Genomic DNA, 23478 nt, shown 5'->3' with positions numbered 1-23478 from the left:
ATCAGTTATTAATATTCGTATTAAGCTTGATTTAAATACTTCTGATTTATTTTTCAATTGAAGGTTGGCTTGGATAAGTGCATTTTCGGTTAGGACTTTAAGGTGTGCTCATGTGACATTTTCCCACTAATCAATACACTGGTCTATTTTCCATTGTCATTTCCAATTTCTAGGAATAATCATGGCGTTACTTTTTTGTTATTTATTTTTTTTGTCATTTTATTTGTGTTTATTTAATTAAGGGATACAGAGATCAGCTTTTTATAAGGTAAGTATATACATTTGTGTTTTTATAAATTACCTTTTATTGTATACTCGTTTTCGAACATTGTATTGAACAGCGGTAAACTACTGTTGCCTTTCTTCAATATCCTATTTGATATAATTCCAAGCATTGTGGTTTGAAAATGCCATTTTGTACGAACTTTACCCGATGATAGGAGTTACGATAACATTAGTTCGGATTCAACCTGTAGGCAAATCATTTCGGTTCAGGTTCCTTATAAAATTGTTAAACTGTGATCTCATTCTATGGCATTAAATGTTTTTGGTAAAATAAAACTAACATTTTTGTAAGTTTTATATGATATGTACTGAATTTACTGTACGCTGTAGACACAGGCATCTTAACACAAACTCACACACAATTATTAATTATAACTATTCTTATTAAGCTTGATTTATATACTTCTGATATAGTCTTATTGAAGATTGACTTGTATACGTTGAAACAACAAATATTATTTGTTCTGTTTTGACCTTTCGGTCTGCTCATATGACATTATCAAACAATAGATTTGCCGGTTAAACTACCACCCATTTATTTTTTCATTGCTATTATCCGTTTCTAGGAATAATCATTACGTAACAATATTATAGTTTTTTGCTAATGTTTAGGAGAACAGACGTTTGCCTGTTATAAGGTAAAAATATGTATTTGACCTTTTCTTAATAACTTTGTATTGTAAATCATTGACTATGACCACAATTTTCCTGCAATGTTCTATTTGATATTATTAAAAACCTAAACGATTTGCAAATCTTAGAAAAGTGAAACTATTTGTTGTTGTTTAAAGTTGCCATTTAGTTCTGACTTAAATGAACATGAGTTGCGATCAAATTTTGTACAAATTTAACTTTCAGTCAATTCTGTCCAGTTGTTTTTCAAATATGCTTAACTGTTATCTCCTTCAATGGCAGTGAATATATTCTTATATATCTATATATCAATTCTATAAGGTAATTCCTGTGAATGTTTAAATTGTTTTATGTTTCATCAATATTAAATAACCCCGACAATTCGCAACGGAATAATAAAGTACATGGTATAAAAACTCAAAATTGAAAAAAAAAATGAAATTAAAACAAATAGTTGAAATAAGTTGCTTTATAGATGTTTTAAAAAAAACCGAAATGGACTTATTTTTTTTTAAAGTAAACTGTGTGAAATAGCACTTTTCATGTTGTAAATCTTAAATATATGTGTTCTTTTTTGTTCTTTTTCTGTATATATATATATATATATGAAGTTGCTTGTTTACATGATTATTCTGAGAGAAATATGTTTGTGCCATAAATTTGTCTTGTTGTACATCAACCAGTTTGCGCCAATAATACGTTTGTGTCTATCGCTTTTAGAATAACTAGTATCATTTGCGCCAAAAATTTAATATAAGATTACACTATTTCGTGGATAAAATATTTTTTTCAATTTAACACTTTACAATTAAAAGCTGTTTTTAGAGAAAGATACCAAAAATCGAAGTAAAGCAAATGACGAATCCACTTGAATGAACCATAATAAAATACATCTTATCCATTCCAATAGAAAAGTTTCAAAAAATCTCAAAATCAATATTTATGATCATACCTTTCACACCATTAATGAAACGAAATTGTCAATACTACAACTTCTTGTATTTTTCTGAAATTCTTTTAGTTACCTTTCGTCTGAGTTAGACAATATAAAAAAGAAGATGTGGTATGATTGCCAATGAGACAACTCTCCACAAGAGACCAAATGACACAGAAATTAACAACTATAGGTCACCGTACGGCCTTCAACAATGAGCAAAGCCCATACCGCACAGTCAGCTATAAAAGGCCCCGAAATAACAAGTTTTCTTTCAATCAAAGCAGTAATGCACTGCTCATCTTGTTACACAACACTACCTTATATCCACTCTTGAGCAAAGTTGATCTTAGATGGATTAGGCTATTATTTGTAGGTCTTTTTTGTCACATAGTGCTTCAACTGTTTCGGTTTTAAACATCATTGGCTTAAAAATATTCGGCATTGAGCGTTCCTGATGAAGGTTAATCCAGAAAAATGCTCAAATTTATTCCATAAAGTATTGACTAACATCAGCTTAATATAAATCATTTATAAATATGCATACAAGTAATTTGACGCAAATACAATCCGTATTTTAGCGTAAATGATATCTTATAAATATAAAATATGCCGCAAATGATATACTAGTATCTTAAAAATAACAATCGGCGCAAAAAGGACTGCAACCATTTTTAATACTCTTAACAGTTACTTGAATAAAAATATATTTCTTATTGTAGTAATATTTAATATGCTTTCACCGATCTGTCAACAAGAGCTTAAGTTTTTTTTAAATTTCCCTCCAAAAAACGTTTCCTCATTCCAAACAAACATAAAAATAAATATTTATTCATTCTAAACAGAAAAATGGTAAGCTTATCTTGAATTTTAATTAAAAGACTTAGCTTACCTGCCCTGCACAAATCATAATTACTGTTTGTTTTCACTACACTTAACTTTAATCAGAAACTATTCCTTGAACGCCAACATAACTGTACCTATATTTTGTCGGCAGATCAAAGGATATAGGCATTAAAGGAATAAACCATTATTAATTGTCAAACTCAAAGATTTATAAGGACCCCGAATAGTAATCAACGTTGTACGCAAATTTAACTTACCCTTTATATTTTTCAAAGATCCTATCTGTATTTTTTTTTCCAACCTTTAATCAGGTGTACTGATTTTTTCTATATCTATGTTACATTTTTTTTATTTAGAGTGGGGCGCACATATTAGCCGGGGACACAATTTCGCCGTTTTATAATTTTGAGGTGTAGAAACTTCAAAGGATTGCTGAAATGGAAGAAATATGCCGGTAAAATATATTTTTATAACAAATATGATTATTTTTTAAACTTAGAAAAAATTTCGGCACTTACTGCAAAGGACCGAAAAACGGACAACGATTTTCGGCCAATTTCTGAATGAAAAAAAGATTTCAAAGAAGTATTTCGTGGTAATTCTTTTACTGATTGCCCTAAATTTTAGTTCTTTTCACCTTTGAAATGTCTGCTATTCATCTATAATGAAATTGATTTGATAAATATTGTTTAAAGCTGAAGTTATTTGGTTTTAAAAAGATGTGTAAAAACGGCGAATATGTGTCCCCCTATGACAAAACATCAGGAAATTTCAAACAACCTTTAATCTAACTTTCAGATGAATTTTTTCAGGGAAACACGTTTTTTCTTTCAACTTCAAGATATCTAATCTTTATTTACCAAAGTCATAACAACTTTAGGCATACAACATATAAAGTACACACAGTATACATAGATAGCAGAAGGTAGTGTGAAACATATTACAACATGTTAGATCTTAATTTTTTTGTGCACGAAATATAAATTTACCCAAATTACATAATTCTCTAAGATTATTAGAACTCATTAATTGTATATATTTATGCATAGAAGGTTTTCTCCAATAATAAGGTTTGATAAAATAAGATCTAAGACCTTGATAAGTGGGACATTTTAAAATGAAATGCATCTCATCTTCAATGTCATTTTTACAAAAACTACAGAGTCTATTACTTCTTGGAATTGCAGAATAGCGTCCACATTCTATATCTAAATCATGACTTCTAAGTCTTATAAATAACTGATATTGGTTTACATAAGTAATATTGTAAACAAAAAAATTTAAAGCTAAGAATATTTTGCTTTTGATGTTATCTTCATATAGAAATATCAGTATACTTCAAAAACTTAAAGGTCTGAACATAAACTGCAGAAAACATGGAAAATTATGGCGAAAATGAGCACCCCACTCTAGTGGCATGTAGAAGATATTTTCTTTTGATCAGCCTTGAAATTAGTTAAACTGCTTTTTTTGTTTCATAATGCTGCACCATTATTTTTTTAGTGTGGGTTAATATGGAATGTCTACTCATACAGCTGAGATGGAATGCAGTGCCTTTGACAGTTGTGGAACAGACACAAAATGTAGGATTATATAACCTCAAGTGCACAAATATTTATCTGGAAGCAAATTTTTGAAATCTCTCCCTTTCACGTATAACAGCGTCCATTATTTAATGTGCCTATTCATTGGATATTTAAACTAAAACTATCCGTAACAGCTGGAAGTAAGCAGAGGAAATTTAAGGCCGACTTATACATGTTATACTCTTATATGAACAATCGGGAAACTTGTCAGAAAATGTCTGGGGTTGTAGAAAGAAGAAAAAAGTTCGTTGTTCAGATGATTCTTCATTTGAAGTGCACAAATATGATTTTCTTTTCTTGTCGGTTTTGAGTTTGGATACATACATTTACAACAAAGTTGCAGAGAAGACTTGCATAGAAATACAGCTTAACAGGTAACAAATATTTTGTTGTAAAATTAATGGATGATTAAACTAAACAAATATGTGCATATTTTCAATTTATTTTTATGCCAAAAAAAAAAAAACAGAACCAATTTACCACTGCAACGAAAAGGGCCTCAATTCTTTTTGTGTTTAGTTTGCGTTGAGAGAGAGAGAGAGAGAGAGAGAGAGAGAGAGAGAAAGAGAGAAAGAGAGAGAGAAAGAGAGAAAGAGAGAAAGAGAGAGTATGTGCATCTGATAAAGCATCATTGCTTGACTAAGATTTAAAATAGTGATATGCATTGTATGTTTCAGAAAATTAAAAAATCGGTTTTGAATTAGGGGAGTATTTTTATTTCAGGTTTACAGAGTCCATATCAATCAATACACATGACTACAATTATACTTGGAGGGTAGCCTCTCAAATGGACAGGAATACAGTACAAACAAACGCAAGAACACTCATCACAGAGAAATACATATATATAAATAATATAATAGTACATTACAACATGTAAGCCACAGAAAAGCCAGGAAATTTTCGATTTTCCGAAACATGCAATTCATTAAAATTTTATTTATCTAGGCCCAGCTAGGGTCACAGGTTTGTCTGAACTTCGAGTAAAGTTCGTACTTACTCACGTGCACGAGTTATTTTTCGGGTGGATTGATTTATGTTAAAAATATCCAATTTCAAGTTTCTTAAAATACAAATACATGTATATCGCTGATAGAGTATACAGTAGGAAATCTAGTGGACGAGAACGATAGAAAATTCCCTTGAGAAAATCAAAAATAAAACCATGCCGGAGACTGATACTGATCAAAAGTTAAAACTTCAATTGTACATTTTAAAGAATTCTTTTTGTTATATTTTGTTGTTAGAAAAATACATGTAAATACACGATGTTTTGTGTTCAGTGTTTATTGAGATGATTGCATTTGAAGCTTGTGAAACTGAAACCTAAAAAATGGTAATCATTGCTGCATATTGATAAAAAAAAATTGGAAAAAATCATAAACATAAAAAATCTAAAGATCTTTCGGGTTGCCAATGTTTAGTATGTTCCACAAAGTCCTTGCCAAAATATAATAAATTTTCACATCTAAGCTTTCGAAAACACCGGTTTGCTCCAGTCACGTGAACATTCAATATAGAAATATTGTCTTTTCGTGAATATAACAAGTTTAATGTCTGTCTGTGAAGGTTAAAAATTAAAGATAAATACTTCGTATAAAAAAAGGTTATCTTTTTACTACTTTTTGTTCATTTTTTTGAAAAGGTCGTCTCGATTTTTGTTCATGTATTTGCGGTATTCTCGATCTATTCACATTCAATGTTTACATCGGGATAAGTTTCGTTTGAACTTGCTTATTAACTTAATTTCAAAAGCGTTAATCTTTGCTGCATATTAGTCGATTCCTTTGGAATTTTTACCCTGAACTTCTCTGATCTAGATGCATGCATATACGAATAATTAGTATGTTTCAGACAGGTATACAGCCAGTAAAAAAATAAATTCAAGATGGTACTCCAGGAATTTTTTCACATAGTAACATTTTAAACCAATTTTACATCAAATTCCAATAACCTGCTGTACTCGTCATTTACTATTTAAGGAGGGAAATGACAACATTGAATGGAAGCTTCGTTTTAATTCAACTTATTTCTATTTTTACTATTTACAAGAACGTTTTCCCGTGAATCTATAATTGATAGAGTCCTTTCTAAAATGAGGCAAACATTGAAAAGATCTAGTTTTCAGTGTTAACAGGGGAGGTAATAATTTGTAACTATATTTCCCTTTGTATAAACTTGCTTGTTATATGGTAAGTACTGCACATGTTATTGAATATTTTCATTGAGTTTTGTTGATTTTAGTCACAATTTTTCTGAAATATCTAAATACATATAGTATCTGTCTATGTATTAAACACTGTAATCATCAAGGGATATTGAATATCAATTTTTAACACAAAATCCCTTCGCGTACTTTACAAATGGCGAATTGACTGCGCTTTTCTGACATTTCTTTAAAAAAAACAGTACTTTTATCTTTTAAAAATACGAAGATGTGGTATGATCGCCAATTAGACGTCTTTCCAAAAGAGACAAAATGGCGTAGAAGTTAGCAACAAGACCAGGGTAGGCAAATTATTACCCAGGCGGGAAAACCCAGGCGATACTCCCAGAAACTGGTAATACTCTGCAATATGATCTTTTAACACAGAATAGTAAAGATGTTTGTAGTTTCATAGTAGTATAGCTAAATATATACATTTTTTACAGATAATCATTGAGAGTCATTTCTAGAAGATTGAAAATTCAATTTCTTCCTTTTTTCAGTAATTCTTTGTAGACAGAATACAAGTTTTGAACATTTTAGGATACCTTGTTAATTTCAAAGCTTTGTTTCAATAATCAAAACTTGGAAAAAAATGCATTTTATTCAGTGTTTAAGTAAATTTTAATTGTTATACAATCACATTGCTAAGTCAAGTATCTAGAAGCAAATGTCTCATGAGCACTTACAGAAATGAAAAGAAAGGCTGATTATTGTTATATAAACAAATCTTTGTCATTATCTGAATAAATACTCATTAATTAGTTTGCGCATGTGCAAGTAAATAGAAATTTGAAGGAAGAGCGAAAGAAAAACAGATTTTCCATAACTTTTCACAAAAGTTTCTCCCTATATAAAATCCCGTGTCATACATATTGCTTATTTACTAAATTTGTATTGTTTTTTTTTTGTGAAATAACCTTGTAATTTTTATTATTTTTAGTAGGTAAGGGTAGATTTATGCCCTGGGTTCGCCATTTTTTGTTATGCAAGAACCAAGAAAGGTGAAAACCCATAAACAAATTTGAATATAGTAGATGTAGATCAATATTTATTAACATATCTTCAAAAGAGTAGTAGAACTTTTCAACTAACTGACATAATCTAGTTTTAAGCCAAGTTTTAGCTTCCTAATTCTAATTCTAACAGACATACTTCATATTATACATAGCAAGGCATAATCTTGATGATAAACAATAAAGATAAAGATACAAGCATTCAAAAATGAGACGTCAAAAGTGGATCGATATGCGGCAATAGTAGATATTACTCATATAAACTATACCAATCAGAAAAATTTATCAGCTATCATACTCGAGCTTTTTACATATTGGAATAACATATTAAGGTTATAACTTACTTGTTCCATTTGTATATGAATACAAGGTACTGACAAAGTAGGGGAACAGCTTTATTCAAGTTAAGGTTATTCTACTTCACAATACCTATTAATAGCTTATAGGGCATATAAGCAGCAAGCTCTCAAACTACAGTACAACCTGTGACTTCCTCTTAGTTATGTCCGTCCTATTGTATGGTCACCTTCGAATGGTGGCCGTTTATTGGGGTATTCAATCTTGAGATGTTGGCCATTTATTGGGGTCATAAAATATAGGTTGATGTTTTATCTAATTATGTTACCTGTTGAAATCAATCAGGGTTGAAGTTTTCAGCTTGTATGTTTCATTAAGATTAGCCTGTACAGGTAACTCAGGTTTCTTCTCAAATTGACAATTCACATTTTCTTGATTTTTATTTGTTTTTTTGTGCTTCTTATTCCCTTAATTTCTTCTTGGAAAGAATCTTGATTAGAAATGAAAAAAAATTAAAAATACGTTATTGACTAGCATTTGAAAACAAAACAGAAAATCCTTTAAATAATTATTTTTTCAGTAAAATTTTCAATTCAATTCTTTTATTACTTTGAGCATTACTTAAAAAAACAAAAGTTATTGTACATGATGTACATGGTATTCAATTGTTCGTTTGCATTATTAAATGAATTATTACCAATTATAACTTTTAACCATGCAAATGATATGTTTAAAGGAACCATGAAGCAAGTAATTTAACAAGCCTGTTTCTTAACAAATTAAAATTATCAATATCATGAATATCAATCCTTTTACAATAAATTTTGTTAAAAAAATTGTACAATCTATTATCATGACTATTATTCAGGAAAACTACAAATATCATTATATGATATAGGAATAAACTTATTTTTGTTTATCTTTTAAATTTTTCAAATCTCAAAAAATGTTTAATGCAGGGGCGTTACTTAAACAAGTTATTTTTTTTAAAGTTACTTATATAAGTAATTTTTGTTTTTAAAAATAATAAAATTACTTAATAGTGCTATTTTAATTTTCACTAGAAACATAGACTAAATGTAGTTTTCGTGAATTTTTACATCATATTATATCATAAAATAAAAAAATCATTTAATGTTTATGACAAAAATATTACTTGAATAAGTTATTTTATACATTTTTGAAAAAAAAAAAATAGTAATTAAACTTATTTAAGGAACACATGTAAATGATTTGGGTTACAAATTATAAATAACATCAAGTCTTAATTAATTCACAAGTATCCATCTATTTATATCAGTCTACCTTCCAGATTTTGGAGAAAAATGATAATTGAATAGTCCCAAGAGACCAATCTTTGACCCAGAAGCTTTGGTATGAAAGATAAGTGGTCAGAAAATTAATCAGTGTTTCAGATGAATTAGGTTTTATATTTTATGAGAAAAATAACCAGATGACTGTGCAAATTTGTTAAAGCTAGTAAAATCTGTATTATTGGACACCTATAAAAATAATTCAGAAAAGTTACTTATATAAGTGACATTAAAAATAGCCTCGTTTTCAACATTACTTGTATAGGTAATTTTAATTCTTACTTGTTTAAGTAGTGCCCCTAAGTATAAACAATTTTTATGTTAAAAAAATTAATTTGAGAAACACCTTTTCAATGGAAAAAGGCAGGCATTGTGAAAGTTTGCATTATATTAGAATATGATATTCATTTATTATTCACTTGCCAAAAAATAAATGTAACAAATAACTTAACATTGATAGAATTATTTTAAAGGTATAACATCAAAACAAATAGTCATAAGAAAATTTTTGCCAAAAAATGTTAGGAAGCTATATGTTCAACTGGTTCAATTATTTCATTTTATTTTAGAAAAAAATAAAATCACAAAAATACTGAAGTCCGAGGAAAATTAAAAAAGGAAAGTCCCCAATCAAATGGCAAAATAAGAAAAAACAAACACATCAAACGAATGGATAACAACTGTCATATTCCTGACTTGGTACAGGCATTTTAAAGAATTTTCTTGTCATAATCACAGTTATTAAATTTGACAAACACATATATTTTAAATGAGACACTTTACCTGTAAGTTATATAATTTTAACACTTCAATGCAGTCATGATTTCCCTTCATCCTTGACCGGTTTTTGATTAATACTTTGTGTACTAATTAAGCAACAGGAGGTATAATGATGGACATTAAGGGCCATCATGGTGACCATATTTTTTAAGGCCACCATTGATAAGATAATGTCACATATAGTACTGTACTCAACATTTCAACAACTAGAAACAAATTTTATTAGTATTAGGTTTACTACCCAACAACTTCCGCATAGCAAGGCAAAATCTTCTTGATTGATCTGATCTATACAATTAGTGCAAGATTACTACTAGCCCAACTCATCATTAATCATAATCATCAATGGAACTGCATAGCAAGGATGAAGCTTGCTCCATAATCATAATCAAATACATCTATACAGCAGGGTAAAGGCTTATTACATTAATTTACTTAGCAAAGACATCTGCATAGCAAGGTAAAGGCTTACTTCCAAATCATTCTCAGCAAAGACAACTTCATAATATTAGCAAGGATTAAGCTTACATCATTATCATAATCATATTTTTCAAAAACAGCTTGCTTCATCATCATCATACTCACCAAAGACTTCCACACAGCAAGGTAATAACTTGCTGCCTTATCATACCCAATACAGACAACCGCATAGTAATATCAAGGATAAAGCTTGCTCCATCATTTTTATAGTTACCAAATACATTTACATAGCAAGGTAACAGCTTGCTTATTAGTAATAACCATACTCAGCAACGACATCTGCATTGCAAAGTAAAAGCTTGTTTCCTGAGTATACTCAGCAAAAAACAACTGCACAGCAATGTAAGAGCTTGCTATAAAATCATATCAAAAACCCATCTACATAGCAAGTTTATCGCTTGCTCCATAGCCAAAATTATCTGCAAAGCAAGGTAAAATTTTGCTCCTTAATCTTACTCAACAAAGCAGCTATATATCAAGATATAATGGCGGTGGCCAAGTCAAAGTGAAGTAACAGATCTAAAACACAGTTGACCTCATTACAAGAAGATCAAAATACTAGAAAAAATGCCTCTACTCAGTTTTAATGGAAGGAATGCTCTACAGAAAAAGATTGAGAACTGTAACTCCAAACATATAGATGTCAACATTAAACCAGGAAATAACGTTGTGATAGCCTTAAGTTCTGCAGCATATGAACTTTTTAGGGTTGAAGTGAAGAAAACAAATTTAACAACTCTCAGTTCACTTCTAATTAGAGGGTGACCCATGAAGGTGTTTATGATGAATAAGGACATATAATAGAAGATAACTATTAGATATACAAGAAAAAGTTGGATGGTACTTTAGGGAAAATCTCAAAATGTACAATCAACTCATATAGAACTACAAGCAGAATACTAGCAAATAGATCTGAAATAAATATATTCCTACAGCATATACTACCAAGCATACAAGAATATATCAACACCTGCTCTATTAGATGTGGTGAATACAGGTAGGGCGGAAACGATGAAAATGATATAAAAAGATAGATATCAGACATCTGAAAATACCGTATGCACAGAACTGATAAAACCACCAAATAAATACACAAAAGATAAGCAAAGTTCAACCATTTAGTCGAGATATGAAAATGCAGGATGATATTATCATATGTCTATGTCCCATATGAAAAGAAATATCTCAAGAAAACAACATTGCTTGTGATGAATGCAATGAATGGTATCATTACAGCTGCCTAAGACTAACAACAACTGAAGAAATCGAATGGACCCAGATACTCCATATATCATGGAAATAAAACAGTCTGTATAACCTCACTGGAACAACGTATCAAGAAAAAAGACCAGACCATTGATCTTCTGAAACGAAATAGGGAACTGCTGCAAAACAAATGACCATCCGAATATGGAAGAAACACAACAACAGCAGTAGACCCTAACCCATGTAGATGTAAAAACTCAGACACTGTACAAATGAGAAGAGAAATTGAGTCACAGACAAGAAATGCAAAGCCAACTGCTTGAACTGAGAGTGAAACAGGTGGAACAACAAATGATCCAATGCATATGACTAAATAATGCAATCACATCACAAATAATGCTACAATCCCATAAAAGCGTGACGAATTAAAATGACAACAACCATAGTACAAGGGAAGACAACCCAACGGATCAGTTACATCAGATATAGAATACGCAAAAGACGGGACTACAAAAAAAACTTTCAAGAAACAGACTATAAATCCAGAAGAATAGTTTTTATTAGACAACATAAATGATCAACTACATTTTCCAAGGCAAGCAAGGAAATGATCAAGTACATAAAAACCACCTGTACAGACAAGAAAACTATCTGAACAGCTACCACCAAGATCATAATGGAAGTAACTCAGCTGGAAATATCAACTAATATCACTAGATTCCAAATGCAGACTATGAATCCAACAGACCATGTCTATTAGGCAATATAAATAGTCAACCATCTTTTCAGGACATTCAACTGAACAAGTACATCAAATTCAACAGATGGTAAAAAAAACCCTTTTCAGACAGGGACTATAAATCTTTTAAACAACATAAATAATAGATCTTCTTTCCCAAGACAAAGAAGTGACCAAGTACACCAAACCATATGGACAGACAAGAAACCCATCTCAATACTTACTACCAAGTTCACAATTAAAGTCAGTGAGCCAAACATATTGATCAATTTAATCATATTAAAGGTACAGAGCTTATGAACCAAGAAGATAAGATCCAGCATCAAAAGACTGGAGGGGCTGAAACACATAACAATGCTTACCAACAAAATTATTACCAGCCACAAAGACATATCAACCAGCATTTGAATCATTATGCACAAATACAACACATGGTAGACTATTAAATGCAAAATTCAAGCTAAGAGTCCTTAAAACAGAATGTACCAGGCTATCAGTTTCAAAACCAACGTCATCTAAAACAAGACAGACAACCACCATAACTACTTACACCAGATGGAAAACTACCCGACAGATAGATGTATACCAGCAAACTATCAAGAGCCTGTAGTAAAATCAGCTAATCAATTGCCAACACAAATTATTGAACATCAAAATATACACAGAGCTGAAGCTACATGCGACATCAGAAATATACCAAACAGACAATTTCTATTACCACCACTATACATTCAGAGCAATCCAAAACCAACCCTCTCTAACATAGCTTCAGCTGCAGAAAGAAAGTAAGCTATACCACAACAACGGAAAAAAATCCACCAGAACAGAAGACTTTTATAGGAAGCAATGTGAAAAACAATACGCATCTTTCAAGTAATTTTTTTAGAGATGACACGGACTCCAATACCTCCAGATATAAATCAAGAAGAAAATCGAAAAAGAAAGAACCAACAGACAATGCTAGAGATTGTCTCCTTTAACATTGAAGGGATCAAAGGTAACACCCATATTTAAAAGAATTACAGTCAGATTCAAATATTCTATGTCTACAAGAACATTGGCTACATGGATATGAGACTAATATATTGCAGAAAATTGTCCCCGATTATGACTTCAATATCTCTTGTTTTGATGATATAAAATCGATATAGAAAATCGTATTAGAAGAGGAAAAGAAAGTGTTATAACTCTATGTCCCAAAACTTTTTCTCACAAAAATAAAAAAAAAACTTGACAAAGAGGAAAGGATAGTGGTAATTTAAATATGTGCAGAATCCTAATCAACAATTATTTGCCAACAATGATGACAGGATCTGAAGCTCAATATAGAGAACATCTGGATAAAATCTCATCAATAATAAACAAATATGATGAATCGCATAGTATTATTATAACTGGCGACCTAAATGGTTCATTAATATCAACCAGAAATAATAACCACAATAAAGTTCTGAAAGAGATCTGTAGAAAACATCACCTGACCCATTCATTGGAGAACAGTCAAGGCTCTATCTTTTCTCACCGTAAGGGTAAATCATGCTCAAAAATAGACTATATCCTGGGAAATAATGATAAAGATATATTAAGGAGCACAACAATAGAAGATCAATACCATCTAAATGGATCATCCCATGCCCCAATAAGAACGAAAACGAATATGGCAATAGCATTCGATAAGATCAAAGGAAAAAAGTCAAAATCAGAGACCATACTCAAATGGGAAGATAACACATAGGGTCATATCAGACAGCTATAGAAAACGCTACAAGAGCAGAGCAACAATTTTGAAAACAGACATAGAAGAACAGGCATTTAACATTATTGATATTTTATCCAAAAACCACCAATACAAATGTAAAAAAAAATAGTTTCTCTAAAAGGACCAAATTGGAAAGCCTCGGAGAAGATTAAAGATCTAATATCAAAAAGTATGAATGCTTTTTATAACTGGAAGCAAAATGGAAGACCAAAAGATCAGGACAACAGAGTATATTCTGAAATGATGAACTGCAAAAGAAAGGTAAGAAAACAAGTTCGACAAGAAGATCATCTAGATAGCCAAATATTTTACAAAAACATGTTGAATAACCGACTCAAAAACTTTCCACCGGCTGATTGGGAAAACAGAGCACAAACAGATAATTCAACAACACTGATGATAAAGAAAACATATGGAGTAGATATTGTAGAACAGGAAAAGCAAACTGACATATTTGCAGACTTCTACGAAATGTTAGCAACCCCAGCAACAGAGGAACATTTTGATGCAGATTATATAGAGGAGTGCGAATTTAGATACAATTTAATCAACATAATTGATCATCAATCCGCAATTAATGAAAATGACATCACATACTTTACAGAAGAAGAATACAAAAAGCCATCAGTGAACTGAATACAGGGAAAACAGAGGATGGTTACTCCTTAACAGCTAAACACTTTAGATATGCTGGTGACACAATTTTATTTTATCAGATATTGCTAATCTTTTATAAATATCATGTTGACAGGAACACTACCTGATATCTTTAAAATAGGCATTCTTACACCAGTTCATAAAAAAGACAGAAAGATCCAACATTAACAACAAACTACAGAGGAATAACAGTCACCTCCGTTTTCGGGAAAATTTTTGAATACGCATTACTAGAAAAAAAATGCCTGACTTGAATGTTAATCAAACAGAACTCCAATGTGGTTTTATATCCAACGTTCATGTATTTATTCATGATGTTTCTGTTGTGGTTTCGGTTAGATATTGTGTTATGTCTTATCGTTTGTGGTTTGAATTCTGTAATTTCGGTACATTTCACATATGTCTTATTTGTCAGTATAGTCGAGTTAATTTCCATTTTCCATGGATAAAGTATTGTGTTAGTCCAAATAATTATGACGTCGTCACAACATTTATTTAAAATAGCCTTTCAATACCGTCATTATAATGATAATTGTTTGTACTAGTATTGTTAAAATAATTGTATGAATTTCAAGATTATATATTCGTTACAAAAATACGTCACTGTTTGTGATGTCCTGTGCTGTCTTTAATGGAAGATGTTTGTTGTTATTCTGCGGTTGTACATGTTGTAACGACTATTATATTATTTATTTGTGAGTTTCTATGTGGTAAGTGTTTTTGCGTTGGTTTGTGCTGTATTTCTGTCACGTAGTGTTGTCATTTTAGCGATATTTTTTAACATTGCAATATAACGGGAGGTTTGGCTAGCCATAAAACCAGGTTCAACCCACTATTTTTTCTTAAAATGTCCTGTACCAAGTCAGGAATATGGCAGTTGTTATCAGATAGTTCGTTTCTATGTATGTTGGCGGTTTTTTTTTCACTTCAGTGTTACTGACGTTCCGTTGTTTTCCTCTTATAGTTGATGTGTTTCCCTCGGGTTTAGTTTGTAACCCGGATTTGTTTCCTCTCAATCGATTTATGACTTTTGAACAGCGGTATTCTACTGTTGCCTTAATTAACAAAGTGTCTCTCACCAATCATGACTGCTCTTATAGTTTCTGAAGGCATACTACATGCAAAACAACAAAAGAAAAAATTATATCTAGTAACCATTGACGCCAAAAGGCCTTTGATGTTGTAAATTATATGACTCTACTAGAAAAATTATAATATGTAGTACCAGCAGATGTCTAGAAAGTAATTCAAAATCTGTATTCTAATATGTCAACAGCAATTATATGCATGATTGTATGATATTGCATACTAATATTTTGTAAACCTAGGTATAATATCCATCCGCAAAAACACGCTCTTATAAAAACTGAAAGAATCAAGTCAAAAGGTCAATCGGAAAATATCAGACTAGGAAATGAAGTAATACAAATTGACAACCAAGCGACACATTTGCTCCATAGCCGAAATTATCTGCAAAGCAAGGTAAAATTTTGCTCCTTAATCTTACTCAACAAAGCAGCTATATATCAAGGTATAAATCGCTCCATACAACAAAAATATGGCCATTTCGGACCAAAATCAAGAAATGGCGGTAGCCAAGTCAAAGTGAAGTAACAGATCTAAAACACAGTTGACCTCATTACAAGAAGATCAAAATACTAGAAAAAATGCCTCTACTCAGTTTTAATGGAAGGAATGCTCTACAGAAAAAGATTGACAACTGTAACTCCAAACATATAGATGTCAACATTAAACCAGGAAATAACGTTGTGATAGCCTTAAGTTCTGCAGCATATGAACTTTTTAGGGTTGAAGTGAAGAAAACAAATTTAACAACTCTCAGTTCACTTCTAATTAGAGGGTGACCCATGAAGGTGTTTATGATGAATAAGGACATATAATAGAAGATAACTATAAGATATACAAGAAAAAGTTGGATGGTACTTTAGGGAAAATCTCAAAATGTACAATCATATCATATAGAACTACAAGCAGAATACTAGCAAATAGATCTGAAATAAATATATTCCTACAGCATATACTACCAAGCATACAAGAATATATCAACACCTGCTCTATTAGATGTGGTGAATACAGGTAGGGCGGAAACGATGAAAATGATATAAAAAGATAGAAATCAGACATCTGAAAATACCGTATGCACAGAACTGATAAAACCACCAAATAAATACACAAAAGATAAGCAAAGTTCAACCATTCAGTCGAGATATGAAAATGCAGGATGATATTATCATATGTCTATGTCCCATATGAAAAGAAAAATCTCAAGAAAACAACATTGCTTGTGATGAATGCAATGAGTGGTATCATTACAGCTGCCTAAGACTAACAACAACTAAAGTAATCGAATGGACCCAGATACTCCATATATCATGGAAATAAAACAGTCTGTATAACCTCACTGGAACAACGTATCAAGAAAAAAGACCAGACCATTGATCTTCTGAAACGAAATAGGGAACTGCTGCAAAACAAATGACCATCCGAATATGGAAGAAACACAACAACAGCAGTAGACCCTAACCCATGTAGATGTAAAAACTCAGACACTGTACAAATGAGAAGAGAAATTGAGTCACAGACAAGAAATGCAAAGCCAACTGCTTGAACTGAGAGTGAAACTGGTGGAACAACAAATGATCCAATGCATATGCCTAAATAATGCAATCACATCACAAATAATGCTATAATTCCATAAAAGCGTGACGAATTAAAATGACAACAACCATAGTACAAGGGAAGACAACCCAACGGATCAGTTGATTAGATATAGAATACGCAAAAGACGGGACTCCAAAAAAAAACTTTCAAGAAACAGACTATAAATCCAGAAGAATAGTTTTTATTAGACAACATAAATGATCAACTACCTTTTCCAAGGCAAGGAAATGATCAAGTACATCAAAACCACCTGTACAACACATTTAGGAATCATACGAGAGGCCAAAAACGAATTAAGAAGAAATATACAAGAACATTTAAGTATTGCTAGAAAGACTCTGTATTCGTTAATTCCAGTGAGACTAAATGGAAATTAAACACAAAAATAACATACAAGGTCTATCAAGGCTACTATATGGCCTACAAAAGATCCTACAATATTATAATCTAATGCCAATTCACGAGCTGATAAAAAGCCTCCCAAAAAAATTTCAATTCAAGAAACAAATCAACACAGCCGTAGGCGATAAATGGACAAGTAAACTTCAAGCCGAAATGAAAGAAAAAACTACCATTAAATTCTGTAATAAAACAGAGCTCAAAATACATCAGTATAAAAGAGGGACGAAATACACCAGAGGGAAAGCCAAACTCACAGTTCGAAAACAAACCGACAACGTCATGGCCAAAAACAAAAAGATAAACAGACAAACAACAGCACAGATGACACAATATAGAAAACTAAAGACCAAGCAACACGAACCCCACCAAAAACTGGGGGTGATCTCAGGTGCTCCGGGAGGGTAAGAAGATCCTGCTCCACTGTGGCACCCGTCGTGTTGCTTATGTTAATACAAATCCGGTAAGTAGTCTAATAAGTTGTACTCTGTTGCATCTGGAAATAGAAACTTTAGAACACTTTTTACTCTGCCGCCCAGCTCTTAATGAAAAAAGGCAAAACATTATTCCAGAGCTGAAACAACTCATCATACACTCTGTAGGATACATCAAATGGAATTAAATATTCGAAGGGAACCAGACATCAATTATCTAAATAATTATAGACTGCACAACACTGGCTTAAGAAATGAACTTTAGTTCTGACACTGCAATTCAAATAAAAAAACTCAGTAGAGATCTCTGCTATGGACTCCATACTCAGATATTGTTGATGAAAAAGAAGATTAAGACTATATAAAGTGGTGTAAACCAAATGGGCACAAAGTCTTCTGGCTATATATTTTATTTAATTTTGTTTTTCTAATTTTACTAAATATAATATTTAATTTACTTACAAGATAAGGGTTGAGAATCCTACTTAAGGTCTGGGCCACAGAATGAGGACACTATCAAGTATAAACTCGCAAAAGTTACTATTTTTACAATTAGCCATAATAATTTTAGGTTTTGAGTTACTTTTAAATTTTAAGTTTTATTATCCGAAAGAGGATCAATGCTTCTTTTTATCTAATGTTTCTTTTATTTTCTTTTTTAAACTATGTCTAAGTCTATCCCAAGGATAATATCGGAATGCAAGTAGTATTTGCCATTGATCAGTAATAATGGAAACTATATACAATGTGGTGGTGGTATGCCGTAAATACTACACGGACGTTCTTAAGAATGAAATTTTAAATTCTTCTTCATTCAAGTCCGTTCGCTCCACAGAGAGTCACATAGTTAACAATCATAACCACATCGCAGCTAAAGGCCTCTTCAGAACATTTGAAGGTCCCTACTATGTATTGGTTACCTAAACTACACAAAAAACCAGTTAAATATCGTTTCATCTAGGCCTCTAGTAAGTGTTCTATAACTAATCTTTCAGTGCTTTTAACTAGCTCCTTAACTACTATGAAAGAACTTATCATTAACTTTTGTAATAAAACATATGAAAATAGTAATATTAACTATTTTTGGAGTGTAAAAATTTTTTTGGTGTTTTAGATAAATTACGTGCCATTGCTGGTCTTTTTGATTCTGTTGACAGTTTTGACTTTTCAACTCTTTACACTACACTTCCATACAATCTTATCTAACAAAAGTTTTCCAATTTAATTAAATGGGATTTTGGTAAATCTGAATGCAAATATATTTGCTGCAACTCATCTAAAGCCTTCTCTCTAATGAGAAAGGTAAATATGCTATATATATTACTTGAGGTGTGATGAGATGATTGAAGCTGTTAATTGTCTCCTTGATAATATTTATATACGTTTCGGCAATAAAGTTTATCGACAGGTTGTATGTATCCTATGGACATCAATTGCGCCCCTTTAATAGTAGACTTGTTCGTGTACTGCTATGAACCACAGTGTATGGCCAAATTGATAAATTCAACAACACTTATCGTTATCTTGATGATAATTGTTCGTTAAATAATCAAGAATTTTCTAAATATACTGCCGAAATTTACCCAAAGGAACTTACTTTAAATAAAATAAATATAAACGGTAATAACTGTCCTTTCCTAGATTTAGATATTTCAGTTTTACACGGGAAACTCTACACTAAAATTTACGACAAAAGGGACGATTTTTAGTTCCCTATTGTTAATTTTCCTTTTTTGGACGGTGATGTTCCTTTGGCACCATCTTACGGAGTTTATATATCAAAACTCGTTCGCTATGCCCGTGTCTGTTATGACGTTTTTGATTTCTATGAACGTAATCTATATACTACTGGTGAATCATTAGGTCATGGATTTCGTTACCACAAATTGCTTAAAACCTTTACTAAATTCTTCCATAGATATAAAGATTTGAAAGATAAATGAAGATTTGGATAGCACATTCCAATTCTTACGGAGATGTTGTTTACCGAGCCCGGAAATTTAGATACGATCCGGGTAAACTTATCGATCCTTTAAATAAACATATTCTAAAATGTTACCAATTTAACACTATAATTAGATCTTTGAATATTGTTTTTATTGGTATTAACATTGATTTTGTTATCAGTAAATCAAAATCAAACTAAATATTGTTTTTATATACATATGCACATTCTTGGCCCTACAACCTGTCAATACCTGTCATGTTAATGGCGTCTTTACACTAAATCCATTGGATGTTGGATACGTACTGATTGATGTTTTAGTCGTAGATGCATGATTTTTTTTATTAGTTGTTATTGGCTTTGAACTAGCTTTCAGTAACTGCGAGTACTCTCAGATCTGTACTTGATGTCTTTTTGTTGTGGGGAAGTCCAGGTACCCTGCCACGTCCACTCTGGGTTTTTTTTTGTTTTTGTTAGATGTATATCTACTTTGTATCCATCTGATGAGTTAAGCCCTTTTCAACTGATTTTTATAGTTTGTTCTTATGTTGTACTGTTTCACCACTGTCGCAGGTGCGGGGTAGGGTTAGGGCCTTCAAACTAGTATAACCCCGCCACGTTCTGTATGTGCCTGTCCCAAATCATGGGCCTGTAATTCAGTGGTTGTCGTATGTTGCTGTATATTATATTTGTTTTTCGTTCATTATTTTGAACACAAATCAGGCCGTTAGTTTTCTCGTTTGAATTGTTTTACATTTATCATTTTGGGGCCTTTTATAGCTCACTATGCGGTAAGGGTTTTACTCATTCTTGAAGGCCATACAGTGAACTATAGTTGTTAATTTCTGTGTCTTTTGGTCTCTTGTTGAGAGTTGTCTCGTTGGCAATCATACCACATCTTCTTGTTTTTACATGTAATTAATGCATGAAAAGAACACTGTTGTAAATATTCCCACTATAAATTTTGAGTACAAATTATACTTATTTTTATTCTTTTAACACTGTTTAAAGTACCTGACCATAACGAAGGTCTCATATTACCGTATAATAAACAGATAAATTATGGCCCGCTGTAAATATATCCCCTTACCACTTTTATTTAAAAATGAATTTTAATATTTAAAGGGTAAGATAAGGTTTTTACATTTTACTACCGTGTTACACGGGTGCTTCGATGCGGATGAATTTACGAAGAAAAGAAAAAAAGATGTACATATAAGTATGCTAAAACATAGTAAACATTTTTAACAACGAACAAAACTTGTTTAAAAGTAAGTTTCCTTACATATTATTGTCAGTTCTTAATATTAGTAATATATATTTAAAAACAGCACAAATTGAATGTTTGGGTTTATATAAACAGCTAGACCATTCTAGACCGAATGACGATTTAATAGATTTTTAGTAGGATTATTGAGAAAAAGCTATTCACATTTGTCTTATGTGTCTTCATGTTCACTTGTCGAAGTGTTGCTGGAACAATAGTTTCTCAGATTTATACACTTTATAATAAGAGTCTCAAACAAGAACTTATAAATCAAAATAATATGTCTTAATTTTATAAATACCTTTAATGTATTGCATTTGTGATTAATCATTGAATCCTCTTTAAAATTCATGCCAATATTTCATATTACCCAGTATTGCCCAGTATTAACCCTGAACTAGACTGTAATATAACATTCTTGTTTTTTTTCTTTTGTAGTATTATGGAGTGTCCGTTCATTCAGTTAATGTGTTTCATTTTGCTAACTTGGGTGCTTTGCACAGTTGCAAAACCAACAGCATACGTTGGGTCATACAACCTCAACTTCAAAAGTTTAAAATTTGAAACAAAATCATACACATGGAAAAAAACTTCACAAACATCTCCCTTTGACGTAAACAAGCATCAATTCTTTACTGTGCCTGCTGGTGGAATGTTGAAAGCAGAATTATCACTAACGACTAGAAGCAAGCATAGGAAACTGAGGACCGCCGCTTGTATTACCCTAATACGCACGAATAAGAAAACCTGTCAAAAAATATCTGGTATACCAGGAAAAAGAAAAGAGTTCATCGGTCAGTTAATTCTTCATGAAGTGTTTAAAGTGGAGAAATATGATCAACTTGAAGTGGCAATTGTACGTGGGAAAAAATACATCTACAAAGTCGCCGAATACAATCGCCTTAGGTTATATTATCTTTAGAAGTACAGGAAGACAAATAATATTTTGTGAAAATTCCATAGAATTTTAGATATATTAAATACTAAACTGGTATCTTATTTTCAATTTTCTTAATACGTAATTAACGTTTTTGCACTACAAAACAACAGTTTACATAACGCAATGTCTATTTCTGGTTATTTTGCATCAACTCAAATTTCTACAACCGGTCCTCTAGGAAGAAAACATACACATATACTATTTAACATGTATTTTTTACGCCAATTGTTCCAATCAAAATCAATCTTAGTATAAATTATTCACCAACCAACGAATCGCTATAAGATGTTTTTATTTTGAATCCCCAATAACCCCGACATTCTAAAAAATTATCATTCCCAATAAAAATAATAAAAATGCTAGAAAAACCCCTACAAAACCATAACCCCCTAAAATTTGAATGATATTAATGTCATGGGCATAGCACGAATAAACTTGTTTCCGGTATAAAAAGCCACATAAATAAAGCATTTGAGAGAATACAATTCAAATAGAATTAAACAGAACAGTCTTTGAAATACCTACAGGTTAGCCAACTTAAAAAAATCCCCTAAGGACAAACTTTGGCCTAACTGTACTCGTCTTGAGTAATCTTTTCAAAATAGCTTTTAAAAATCCAATATAAAAATATATACTATGAATATTAAGTTGATGATTAATTAATTATTATTCATATAAATATTTCAAGAAAAAAATAAATCTTCGATACTGATAATTGCAAATTAGATTTACAACATCAAATTCATAGTCAGTGAATAAAAATAAACTCTAATAAGTGTTTTCGCTGTTATGTATATCAATAGATGTCATGACTATATATTGCTTTTAAATAATATCGGATTGTTAAGGCTGTTCGTGCTTTCTCAGGAATTGTTTTTAAGTCTCGATTACAAAAAGACAACAACTGATCAGCTACTTCAATATGACATCGTTCTAAATATGCATAAATATTTGTCTGTGGACATATTAAAACAATATATTTTAGTCTTAGATGCATAATTTTTTTTAATAGTTGTGATTAGCTTTGAACTATCTGTCAGTAACTTGCGAGTACAGACGTCACCATGGACACGG

General features: G+C 31.3%; 1 long non-coding RNA gene across 2 annotated transcripts; it reads left to right on the top strand.

Moving 5' to 3' along the window:
• Positions 1-6: 6 nt before the first annotated feature.
• Positions 7-22458, top strand: LOC127725848 (uncharacterized). Of its 2 annotated transcripts, XR_007993232.1 has the most exons (3): positions 7-268; positions 4202-4658; positions 21903-22458. It is a non-coding gene; the product is annotated as an uncharacterized LOC127725848 (long non-coding RNA). The 2 variants fall into 2 exon arrangements; XR_007993231.1 differs by lacking the exons at positions 7-268; positions 4202-4658 and adding an exon at positions 20606-21468.
• Positions 22459-23478: the final 1020 nt, after the last annotated feature.

The sequence above is a fragment of the Mytilus californianus genome, unplaced genomic scaffold (genome assembly GCF_021869535.1).
Source record: "Mytilus californianus isolate M0D057914Y unplaced genomic scaffold, xbMytCali1.0.p SCAF_15, whole genome shotgun sequence".
NCBI lineage: Eukaryota > Metazoa > Mollusca > Bivalvia > Mytilida > Mytilidae > Mytilus > Mytilus californianus.
The sequence above is the reverse complement of the archived record's forward strand: the minus strand, read 5'-3'. Positions and strand labels throughout refer to the sequence as shown.